The sequence below is a fragment of the Antechinus flavipes genome, chromosome 1, assembly GCF_016432865.1.
Source record: "Antechinus flavipes isolate AdamAnt ecotype Samford, QLD, Australia chromosome 1, AdamAnt_v2, whole genome shotgun sequence".
Taxonomy (NCBI): Eukaryota; Metazoa; Chordata; class Mammalia; order Dasyuromorphia; family Dasyuridae; genus Antechinus; species Antechinus flavipes.
Window position 1 is genome coordinate 507694263 of NC_067398.1, and position 11446 is coordinate 507705708.

Genomic DNA, 11446 nt, shown 5'->3' on the forward strand with positions numbered 1-11446 from the left:
GCACAGAAACACATCTATAAGAACAGTACTCGATTTTTTATGAGTAGCCAAATAACAGGGACATATGATTTTCAAAAGAGAAAAAACAAATTACCAATAAGTACTTGAAAAAGTATTTAAACACTCTACTCAAAAAAATTTGAGCTAATACTTTATGTCCATTAAATTGGCAGAAACATTAAAATTATAAATTTAATGTTTACATAGTTGTTGAGAAACAAACTCAGTGTGATTATAAATTGGTACAAACTTTCTGAGAGGCAATTTGGAGACATAAAGGAAAAGTTATAAAATCAATCATAAGCTTTAACTCAAAGATCCTGGTGCTAGTAGTATAAGTAAATGAAAAAGGGAAAAAAATTTTTAAAATAAAGACAGTTTTTACAAAAATTCTTATAGCTGCTTTATTTGGAATGGTGGAAAACTGGACAAAGTGCATGTTCATTGAGTGGGGAATAAAATATTATTGCCACTGTGAGAAAAAATTAAAATAAGAATAATATAATGAAATATTGAAGAGCATAAAATAATGGAAAGAAAAGAAAGTAGAATAGTAGAGTAACTCATAAATTAGTGATATATAATTACAAAAAATAAAACTAAGTTGACATGAAAATGTTTATAAGGGGACAAATTTGGAAAAGTATTTAAATTATAATTATTATTTTGTTTAAGTTGATAATTTTGTTACAGTATATATGACTTTATTTGAAATTATATTGCCTACTAAAATTATAATTAAGTTCATAATGAAATATAATTTTTAAAAGATAGGTAATAGATGTTTCTACTTATGACAAGGCCCATGTATATTGAGGACCCACAAGTTGCAAAAGGTTGCTGTTTCCCCAACTTACAGAATGGGAATGTTATAATATGGTCTGAAGAGAGGCAGGACAGACATCTCTAGCTTCTTTACTCCCCACTTTCCTCCAAGGGAGATTTTAATTTCTAGCACAAGGCAAAGCAAGCTATTGGAACCAGAAGTCATTCTGCTTTCCTCAGAGAGTAGGTACCATGCTATAAAATTACTTCAATATGTTCTCTTAAATATTATGAGATTAGGGAATATGATAATTTGAGCTAGCTTCTGATCTCTGTCACTCATTATTGAGAGAAAGCAGACCCCAAAGTCTATATCCAAGGCCTGACTCCTTTCCCCCAAATGCCAGTTCCAAAGAAAGATATTTATCAAAATCATAGCAAAACAGAAATCATAAAAGGATTATATACTGGACAAAACAGAATGAAGGAGTTCTCCCAATGGAGTGTGGTAAAACAGCTGAACTAAGTCAGAGGGTCCTGCAATTCATTCAAGGGGAAACTCCCCACAATTTCTAGTGCGGTACGTTGGAGACAGGGACATGATGGAGACTGCTGGCTTCTATCATGATTTTCCCAGACTCTTTTCCATCAGTAAACAGAAGTGAGATTAGCCTCTTCCATTTTCCTTCTTGAAGCTGGAAAACAAAAGCACCCAAAGGGATTTAGCACTTGAAGCGTCCTTAAGAAGTCTAAAGAAGGCTAGAGTTTTCCCACTGTTGACAACTCCACTGGTTGCCAATTTAATACAGGATGGGACATCATCTCTGCCAGTGAAGAGAGAGTCTCATACCAGTAAGTATGGGGAGAGGGGTTACGTACTTAGAGTGTACACATTCAATACATTATCCCTGTTTGTGTGTATATGCATTTCATTTGTCCTTCTCATACTATTATCTTGACTTTTTTTTATTTGTCCCTGAAAATTAAAATAGATTGCCTTTGGAAAGCTGGATTTTTTTTTCTTTTACATAGTATTTTTTTCCAATTACATGGAAAAACAATTTTTAATAATCGTTTTGGATAAAATTTAGAGTTCCAAATTTCTGCTTTCCCTCCTCATTAACATGGTAAGAAATCTGAAATATACATTTGAAATTATATAAAACATTTTCCCATATTAGTCATGTTGTAAAAGAAAAAATGAAACAAAAGGGGAAAATAATACCCCCAAAAATTTAAAATAGTATGCTTTTATTGGCAATCATACTCCATAATATCTTTCTCTGGATATGGATAGCATTTTCTATCATAAGTCCTTTGAAATTGTCTTAAATTATTGTATTACTGAGAAGAGCTAAGTCAATCATAGCTGATCACAGTATAGTGTCCAAGATTATTGATTTTTATTTTGAATTTCAGCTTTCCGTACTAGCTGCAATTTAGTTTAGATGGCACTTTGGCAGGCTCCAAGGCAGTTATAAACCTGACACTATACTGTCCATCTTGTTATTGGAGGGTTGGCACTCAGTGATGGGCAAAAGTTTCCACCGTGGATTGCTGATTTGGGTGAGGAGCACGATTAAAAGCAAATTTTCATATATCAGGCAGATTTCAGGAAAATCTGGACAGATTTACATGAACTGATGCAAAATGAAGTACAGCAGAAAAAGAACATTGTGCATGATAACAGCAATATTGAATGAATCCCCACAATTTAATTCATCAAGGAGTTCTGTTTGGGGAGATTTATTGTGATAGATAGATAGATAGATAGATAGATAGATAGATAGATAGATAGATAGATATCTGTAATTTAATTTGGCCTCAGACATACACCAGCTAGATGATCTTTTTGTTCCAGCTAAAGCATAAAGACTCTATAATTCTATAGCACTGATATTATCACTACTGCTACTGCTATTGCTACCATTTCTTCAATTAAGTGTTCCAATTCTTTTGGAATAAGCCAGCCCAGGCCAACATAAGTTTGGGAATAATAAACATATTATCAGCTCTTTCATTAGTGGAGGTCCACAACCATGGCTGGAAGGCACAAAAAAATTTTCCTCAAGATACTAGAAAGACTTCTGGCATTAGCTCTCCCTCTAAGATATTTTGGAGCAATTGAATTAATTCCATTCCTTCTTCAGTCAGTCAATAAACATTTTCTAAGTACCTAATATATGCCAGACACTGTGCTAAGTTTTAGAAATACAAAAAAAGGCAAAAGATAGTCTTTGCCCTCAAACGAGCAAAGGGAAATCTACTAGGGAAAAGTAACACATTAAAGGAAGCTGAAAGGCTATCCATTCTCCACTCAGAGGGAGGGCAGAGTGTACTGTTAAGGTAGGAGTTCCAAGTTTCCTGGGACATGATGGAGAAGCTCAGAGAAGTGTATTTCTATAGAAATATCAGTGGGAGAAGATACAAAGATGATAACCATCATTTTGCTGCAAGGGGAAAGAAAGGTCCCATTAAGATTATCTGTATTGCCCCAATTTTTATTATTATATAATATTTGTAAATGACAATAAATACTAATGTAATACTAATAAATATATCATCTCTATGAATTGTTTCTTGCCCCCATTTCTTGGTAAACCACAAAAGATTGCAGAAATAGTGTCATTATTCTCATGTAATATTTGTAGTCCAACTTTGAAATGCAGAGATGTCTTGGGTTTTTACCCCTAAAGTATATGAGGTTTTTTTTTTCTTTCATCTTCATTCATATATATATATATATATATAATATATATATATATATATATATATATATATATATATATATATATATACACACACACACATATATGTATATATACACATATAAATAAATGCTTGTATTTATACATATATTTAAATGAAACACCATTTGTCATGATGTTAGTCAATAAACATTAATTGACTACTATGTGGCAGGCACTGTGCCACATAACGTGTTGATCCCTGAAAGAATCTGTATTGCCATTTACTCATCTTGTAGAAAAGCAAGTTTTCTTTTTGCCTATTCCACTTTTGTACACCTTCCTACTGCACCGTGTTTGTCAAACAACCCAGCTGTACATTCACCATAAAGTAAACTGTGAAACGGTGTTTATTAGGATGTGATGTGAAAATCTTGACATGTTTGGTAAATTGCAAATGGAATCTTTTCACATTTGTGATTATTTTACTAGGTGCTAGGTGCCTTATCCACATTTAATAGCTGTCAAACCTCTTCATTAGACTTTAGCTAGAAGTCAAGGTTTTAGTATCTTCCAAGAATCACATTGCTAGAGGGTCAGCTCTGTGAAAAGCAGCAAAAATTAGTGAACCATCAAAAGAGAGATATTTCTTAAACTTTGTGAGGAAGTACAACCAAAAAATATCCTTTTGCCACTTTCAGTTATCTTTGAAAGCAATGGGAAATTTGGTAATTTCCCAAAAAAATTATCAGCGTTTGGGAGAGGTGTTGTAGCATAATAGATTAAATGAAGGATTTAGAGTCAGGAAAGCTTAGGATCCAAATTCAACTTCCAATATTTAGTAGCTGTGTGTGACTATGGGTGAGTCCCTTAAAGCTCTCTAAGACTTAGTTTTCTCATCTGTAATATGGGAATAATAGCAACTGTAGAACTTATCTTGGGGTTTAGAAGAGGTATATATTTATATTTACAATATATATGTATCTATGTATGTGTATAGGTATCTATACTCAATATAGACGTTATTCATAAAATATGTGTTTTATATATGTATGTTTATATACTTATATATACATATATATGAGATAAATGAGTAGACAGACAGACAAATGTCGATTGGCATGGTGTTAGGAATCATGCAGTACACTAATCCTAAGTAAAAATCTGTACCTCCTAGAAAAGTAAACATAGCCTCAGTTCCCCTCCTGCATATTTTCAAGTGCTTCCTGTAGCAATCAGGTACGTCAAACAACTCAATCAGATAGTCACCACAAGGTAAACTGTGAAACAGTGATTATTATTGTATGAGATATATATATATATATATTTACATACATCTGGAAGGTTTAGGTCTGAGTGTTGCTGACACTGTGCTAATCAGAGTCCCCACCCATTATCTCTGGGTCACTTCCAAGTTGTTATGCTGGAACTATCTGACCACTTGGGGCTCTGGAAGGGGAAAGTCCACTGTGTATTCATATGTATATATGTACATATACATATAGATACATATTCAAATATATGTGTATTTTATGTAAATACAACACAAACTTTAAAATGTGATATAAATGTCAGCTATTATTTCAGCTTTTGGAAAGCTAGTCTCATAATTTATTTGTATTGAGAATATAATCTTTGTCTCCTTTTGCTTGCTGAATGCTTTTCTACCATAATCCCGATCTCCTTTCTCTAATCCATATCTATGTCTTTCTACTCTTGCTATAGCCTTATAATGCTAAGTGATATAACTATATGTGATCTCTTCAGTACAGAAAATTTCTTTATTAAACTGTTTAATTATCTTCTTATTTTCACCCTTTGACATAACAGTACTTGTGTATCCTCACTAGGGTAAGTAACTCTATTGATATTGAAACTGTTTGCTCTTAATATTAGAATATAATAGACAGGCTTGAACATGTCCTTTATTAGCTTTTTAAAAATATATATTTTATTTTAAACAAACACAAAAAATAAAACAATTCCATACATAACAGAACACACAAAAAAAGATTCTCTACGAAACCAGAAATTTCTATTTAAATTTTAAAATATATAATAAATTCTCTATGTTACTTTCAAGATTGTTCTACTTGAAAAGGTGAAGGAAATAATGTCTGATAACGTTAAATAATGATTAACATACCTAGATAGAGTGGAATGAGATATTAGGTAGGGGGCTTTAGATCATTTGAGTTAGCCTCTAAAAGGCCTTAAGGAGAAATTTGGAATATTGAATACTTAATATGCTATAAAAGGTATTAAATGTTAAGACAAATTAATTTCTTCACCAAGAAAACACTTTTTAAATAATAATAGCTTTTTATTTTTCAAAATACATGCAAAGATAGTTTTCAACGTTAATCTGTGCAAAAACCTGTGTTCCAAATTTTTCTCCCTCCCTTTCTCCCTTCCTCCTCCCCTAAACAGAAAGTAACCCAATATAAGTTAAACATGTGCATTTGGAGAAAATACTTTTTATCCTTTGAGATGAGCACTTTGTAAGTCACAAAGTCCTATAAATGAGTTCTATTATTATTGTTTGTTAAATCCTTAAGTGTAGCGACTGTTCAGGGTTTTGGCTTTGAATCCTTATGATTTTATGCATAGTAGGTGCTTTATTTTCCCAGACCAATTCCAAATAGTGGAAAGGGAATAGAATAGTAAAAAATAAAAAAATAAAAAAAAAATTTTAACCAAAGCATTTTTAAAGGATAGATGTTTAAGATGAAGGATGGATTGTAATAGTAAAAATCGGAAACATTCTTTAGAACTACATTGTATAATGTTTATGCTTAGTTATTTTAATAAAGGACTTTATTTTCTTTTAATCTTAGAAAAAATAAATCACACATTTGCAATTTTCCCCTTTTTGTCAAAATAAACACTGGACTTTAGGTCACTTAACTACAAACTTATTCAAATCATAGGAAAAAATACCTTGGAAAAAATAAATTCTTGTATGCAGGCCTTTGCTGGCCTTTGTTAATGGAAATTGTAGAATTTCAAAATTATTTTAATAGATGTGTGACCCCATCAGTGTAAGTATCTTCCGGCAGTACAAATCCCAACCTACCCACATTTTCTCCTCCTGTGTAATTCCTGACTACATCCTCCCATAAATTCTTCAAAGAGACCAGTGTGCTGGAGATCCTTGTTGAGGCTCATGTTTATGAAAACTAATTCAGTCCTTGAGCTTCCCATTTTTTTTCTCACCTCTTTTCTGTTTAGATGTGCAGTCCTGACTGTCTTATTATTTGTGTTTTCCAAATAATAAGTAGCTGTTAGATAACATTGTGGACTTGGAGTGAGAAAAACCTGAGTTCAAATGCTACCTCAGATGCTTAGTTGTATAAATCACTGAATCTATTTTAGCCTCAGTTTCCCAGGAACAATATTGGATGATGGGTATAATAATACTAACTATTGTTGTTATGAGGATCAAATGCAATAGTATATGTGGAGCATTTTGCAAACTTTAAAGCTCTATACAAATGCTAGCTGTTGGTATTATTGACAAATTGCAAATTATGATAACGTAATAATCACAGCTCAGTTTCATATAGTGCTTTGTAGTTTAGAAGGCCAGAGGGAAGGAGGAGGGAAGGAAAAAAAGAGAGAAGGAAGAAGGAAGGAAGGAAGGAAGGAAGGAAGGAAGGAAGGAAGGAAGGAAGGAAGGAAGGAAGGAAGGAAGGAAGGAAGGAAGGAAGGAATATCGAGTCATCTAAAAATACATAGAATATCAACAAATCATCTAAAAATACACAGAATAAAACAGAAAGAAGTCCAGAAGTTTTCACAAATAGAAAAGTATTGGTTCTACCATGTTAAATTTAATACATACTTTTTATTTTTAATAATAGCTTTTTAATTTCAAAATACATGCAAAGATAGTTTTAACATTGACCCCTGCAAAACTTTGTATTCCAATTTTTTTCTCCCTCCCTTCCCCCATCTCCTCCCCTAGATGGCAAGTAATCCAATATATGTTAAACATGTGCAATTCTTTTATACATATTTCCACATTTATCATGCTACACAAGAAAAAATCAGATCCACACTCAGTTCCCACAATCCTCTCTCTGGGTGCAGATGGCTCTCATCATCACATGACCTTTGTAACTGGCCTGAATCATCTCATTGTTGAGAAGAACCACGTTGATCAGAATTGATCATTGTATAATCTTGCTGTTGCCATGTATAATGATCTCCTGATTCTGCTCATTTCACTCAGTATCTGTTAATGTAAGTCTCTCCAGGACTCTCTGAAATTATCCTGCTGGTCGTTTGTTACAGAACAATAATATTCCATAATATTCATATACTATAATTTATTCAGTCATTCTCCAACTGAGAGGCATCCATCCAGTTCCTTGCCAGTACAAAAAAAGGCTGCCACAAACATTTTTGCACATGTGGGTCCCTTTCCCTCTTTTAAGATCTCTTTGGAACATAAGGCCAGTAGAGACACTGCTGGGTCAAAGGGTATGCACAGTTTGATAACTTTTTGAGCACAGTTCCAAATCGCTCTCCAAAATGGTTGGATTCGTTCATAGTTCCAACAACGATGTAAAAATGTCCCAGTTTTCCCCCATCCCCTCCAACATTTATCTTTATCTTTTGCTGTTATTTTAGCCAGTCTGAGAGATACGAGATGGTATCTCCAAGTTGTCCTAATTTCATTTCTCTAATCAATAATGATTTAAAACACTTTTTCAAATGACTAGAAATGGCTTAAATTTCTTCATCTGAAAATTGTCTGTTCATATTCTTTGACCTTTTATCAATTGGAGAATGACTTTTCTTAATATATACTTTAAAAAACCCAAACTATAATTAATAAATTCATATTTTCTAAAAAAAAACTCTAAAAGTTTGATCTAGTTTATATTGCCCTATGTGATTTTTAAAATCTTTGAGTATATAATCCATGTCCATTTAATGTTAATATTTTCCCCAGTGCTATGCATACCATAGGTACTTACTAAATAAATGCATATTGAATGAACGAAAATTGAAATCCTTAAAATTAAAATCTTTATATGTGCTCCTATATACATGCTCTTCTTCCAAACCATTTTTATACAAAAGATTAGAAAACTAAGCCTCTTCAATTTGGGCTTTCTTTTTCTTTCTTTCTTCCTTCCTTTCTTTCTTCTCTTTCTTTTTTCTTCCTTTCTTTCATTCTTTTTTTTTCTTTCTCTCTTTTTCTCTTCCTTTCTTTCTTTCCTTTCTGTCTCTCTGTCTTATCTCTCTCTTTCTCATTGTGAGGAAGGTTAGCATTTAGCATTTTGGCAGAAAGCCCAGCTTTACAGATGACCCCCATTTAATGCAGCAGGCTTTGCAATGTGCTGCTGCCTGTCCATTATAGTTTGAGGCTGATTTAAAACAACAACTTGAGACTGTTGTACATTACCATGATCGATTGGCTAAAAAAATAGGCCCTAGAATTAGAAAGCTGTGACTGTTTCCAAAATAGCAATGGTGAAAGGGCTTCTCTTCCTGCCTTCTTTCTGCAAATGATAAAGGGCCCCCCCGTTTAGGGAGCACACTCTCTTTTTCTTAAGAGCTAATAAATAAAATGAAGTGTACATCAGATGGCCCACTTGTTAAACAGTGAATGAGGAAGGAAATCAAACCAGAGATAATGAAGAAACACAAGAGGGGGGTAAATGGATGAGACTGGAGTCCAGGGCTGGCTCCTGGGGCTTCTGGGGAGCATTTTCTGGAAGCCAAAAAGTAGATGCCTGGATTGGGGAATCTTTGAAGCAAGAGAGGCTGCAGGCTATAGATTTTTCCTTAGACGAAGAGCAGAGCAGGTGCTGCTCTCAATTTTCAACAACTTCTCTGTTTCTCCCTTCCCAACAGCTGAAGTAGCGTCTCCTCTAACTCAAGGCCGCTTTTATCTCCCAAGTGCTCCGGGTGGGTCAGAGGAGCAGGTGAGATTCGGTTTGCCAAGGACTGAGTCAGAACCCAGAATTGGCCTCCCGCTCGCTCGCAAGACAGATTCTGAACCAAGTAGGAGCCAGTTCTAACTTTAGCAGAAACTAAAGGCTGAAAAATAGCCATCACCGAAGTCCAACAAGTCTGGGGAGCAGCCCAGTGATTTCTAAAAATTTTCAGCCTTCATTGCAGTCTAAAGTTAGGCCCGGCATTTGCTGGAGATTTCACATAGTGCCTTTAAGGTTTTAATTTATTTTAATTTAATTTATCTCTTTGTCTTAGGTCAGTCAATACTTTTGGTAGCAAAGTGTAGCTATTATTTTGCTTACTGTATATTTTTATATATTTTTTAAATTTTTTTGATTTTCTTTTATATTTTATTTATTTATTTATTTTAAATAACTTTTTATTTACAAGTTATATGCATGGGTAATTTTACAGCATTGACAATTGCCAAACCTTTTGTTCCAATTTTTCCCCTCCTTCCCCCAATCCCCTCCCCTAGATGGCAGGATGACCAGTAGATGTTAAATATATTAAAGTATAAATTAAATTACTGTATATCTTTAAAAGGATATATTTTACTATCTTTAACAGAACAAATAGGGCAGTTATGTGGTATAGTGAATGGAGCACTGTCTGTCTGCTCAGTTATGGCCTCAGACACTTATTAGCTGTGTGATCCTGGGCAAGCCTGTTTATATCAGTTTCCACATCTGTAAAATGGGCTGGAGTAGGAAATGGCAAACCATTCTGGTATCTCTGTCAACAAAATCCCAAACATAGATAAAAGAGTTGGATACAAGTAAAATGACTCAACAACAGAGAACTCATTTCTTTGTTATCCTCTAACAAACTAATTGTTATTTGCATTACAGATTTCTGCTATTGGAAATCATTAATCAGTGACAGCGTATTAGTCATTTCATTCATACATGCATGTAGGCATTCAACATAAATGTTTTCAATGACTACTATAAGGAAAAATGTCAGAATTTCAAATTACATAGCTAAGCTCAATGGAAAATTTAATGAAATATCTGGATGATAATTGTGGAAATATGTGTAGAAGAATTGCACATGTTTAACATATATTGGATTACTTGCCATCTAGGGCAGTAGATGGGGGAAAGGGAGGGAGAGAAAAAAAAATGGAACATACGGTTTTGCAGGAGTGAATGTTAAAAACTATCTATGCATGTATTTTGAAAATAAATAGCTTTATAAATAAAATTAATAAATAATTTTTTAAAAAATGAAATAGCTGAGAGTAAGGTTAAAACATTACTGAACAGTTTTTTATATAAACACAGGGTTAAAACATAAATTTATATAAACATATAAATATGACTTAATGCAAATACAAAAAGTTGTTGATTGCTTGAGCTCCAAACAAAAGCACTTTTAAAACCAATGACTGTCTCACTTGAGAAAACATGGAAAGAATAGTATAGATAAAACTGACCTCAGAAACAAAGAACATCTAAGGTGGGGTTTTGGAGGGGGGAACAAAGCAAGCAAATAAAAGGCAATGGGAGTAAAATAGGAAGTGAGACTGAGTTTAAATAAAGAAGGATGTCGGAGGAGGGGAAAGACTTTGATCTACCAAAAAATGTTTTGGATTGTAGGTTCTGTTTGGTTTTAAGCCAAGAGAAAAATATGATGTACATAAAACAGAAAGTGGAGAGGAAAATGACATCAGCTTACAATTTCATTTTACTTTGTCCTTCCTCCCTGACTTAGTTGATGTATTCACCCAATATGAAGTGTTAATATGGTAACAAGGTATCAGTGCCAGGTAATACCTTCACAAAATGTAAATACTCTTCTATGATTGAGTTAGAAGGGGCAAGGCCATATACTGGGCTGAAAATTGACCAAGGTCTTGGAGGCTTTCAGTAGCTAATCCTGTCAGCAAATTGAGGCAGTTCTGGCAGAAGTTAGCAATTAAAGAACCACTAACAGAGAGAGAATTTCTTTCTTCCCATCCCTCCCTATTTCTCCATTAATTAGGATGCTGAAAGCCAAAAGTAGATTTATTTAACCAGAAA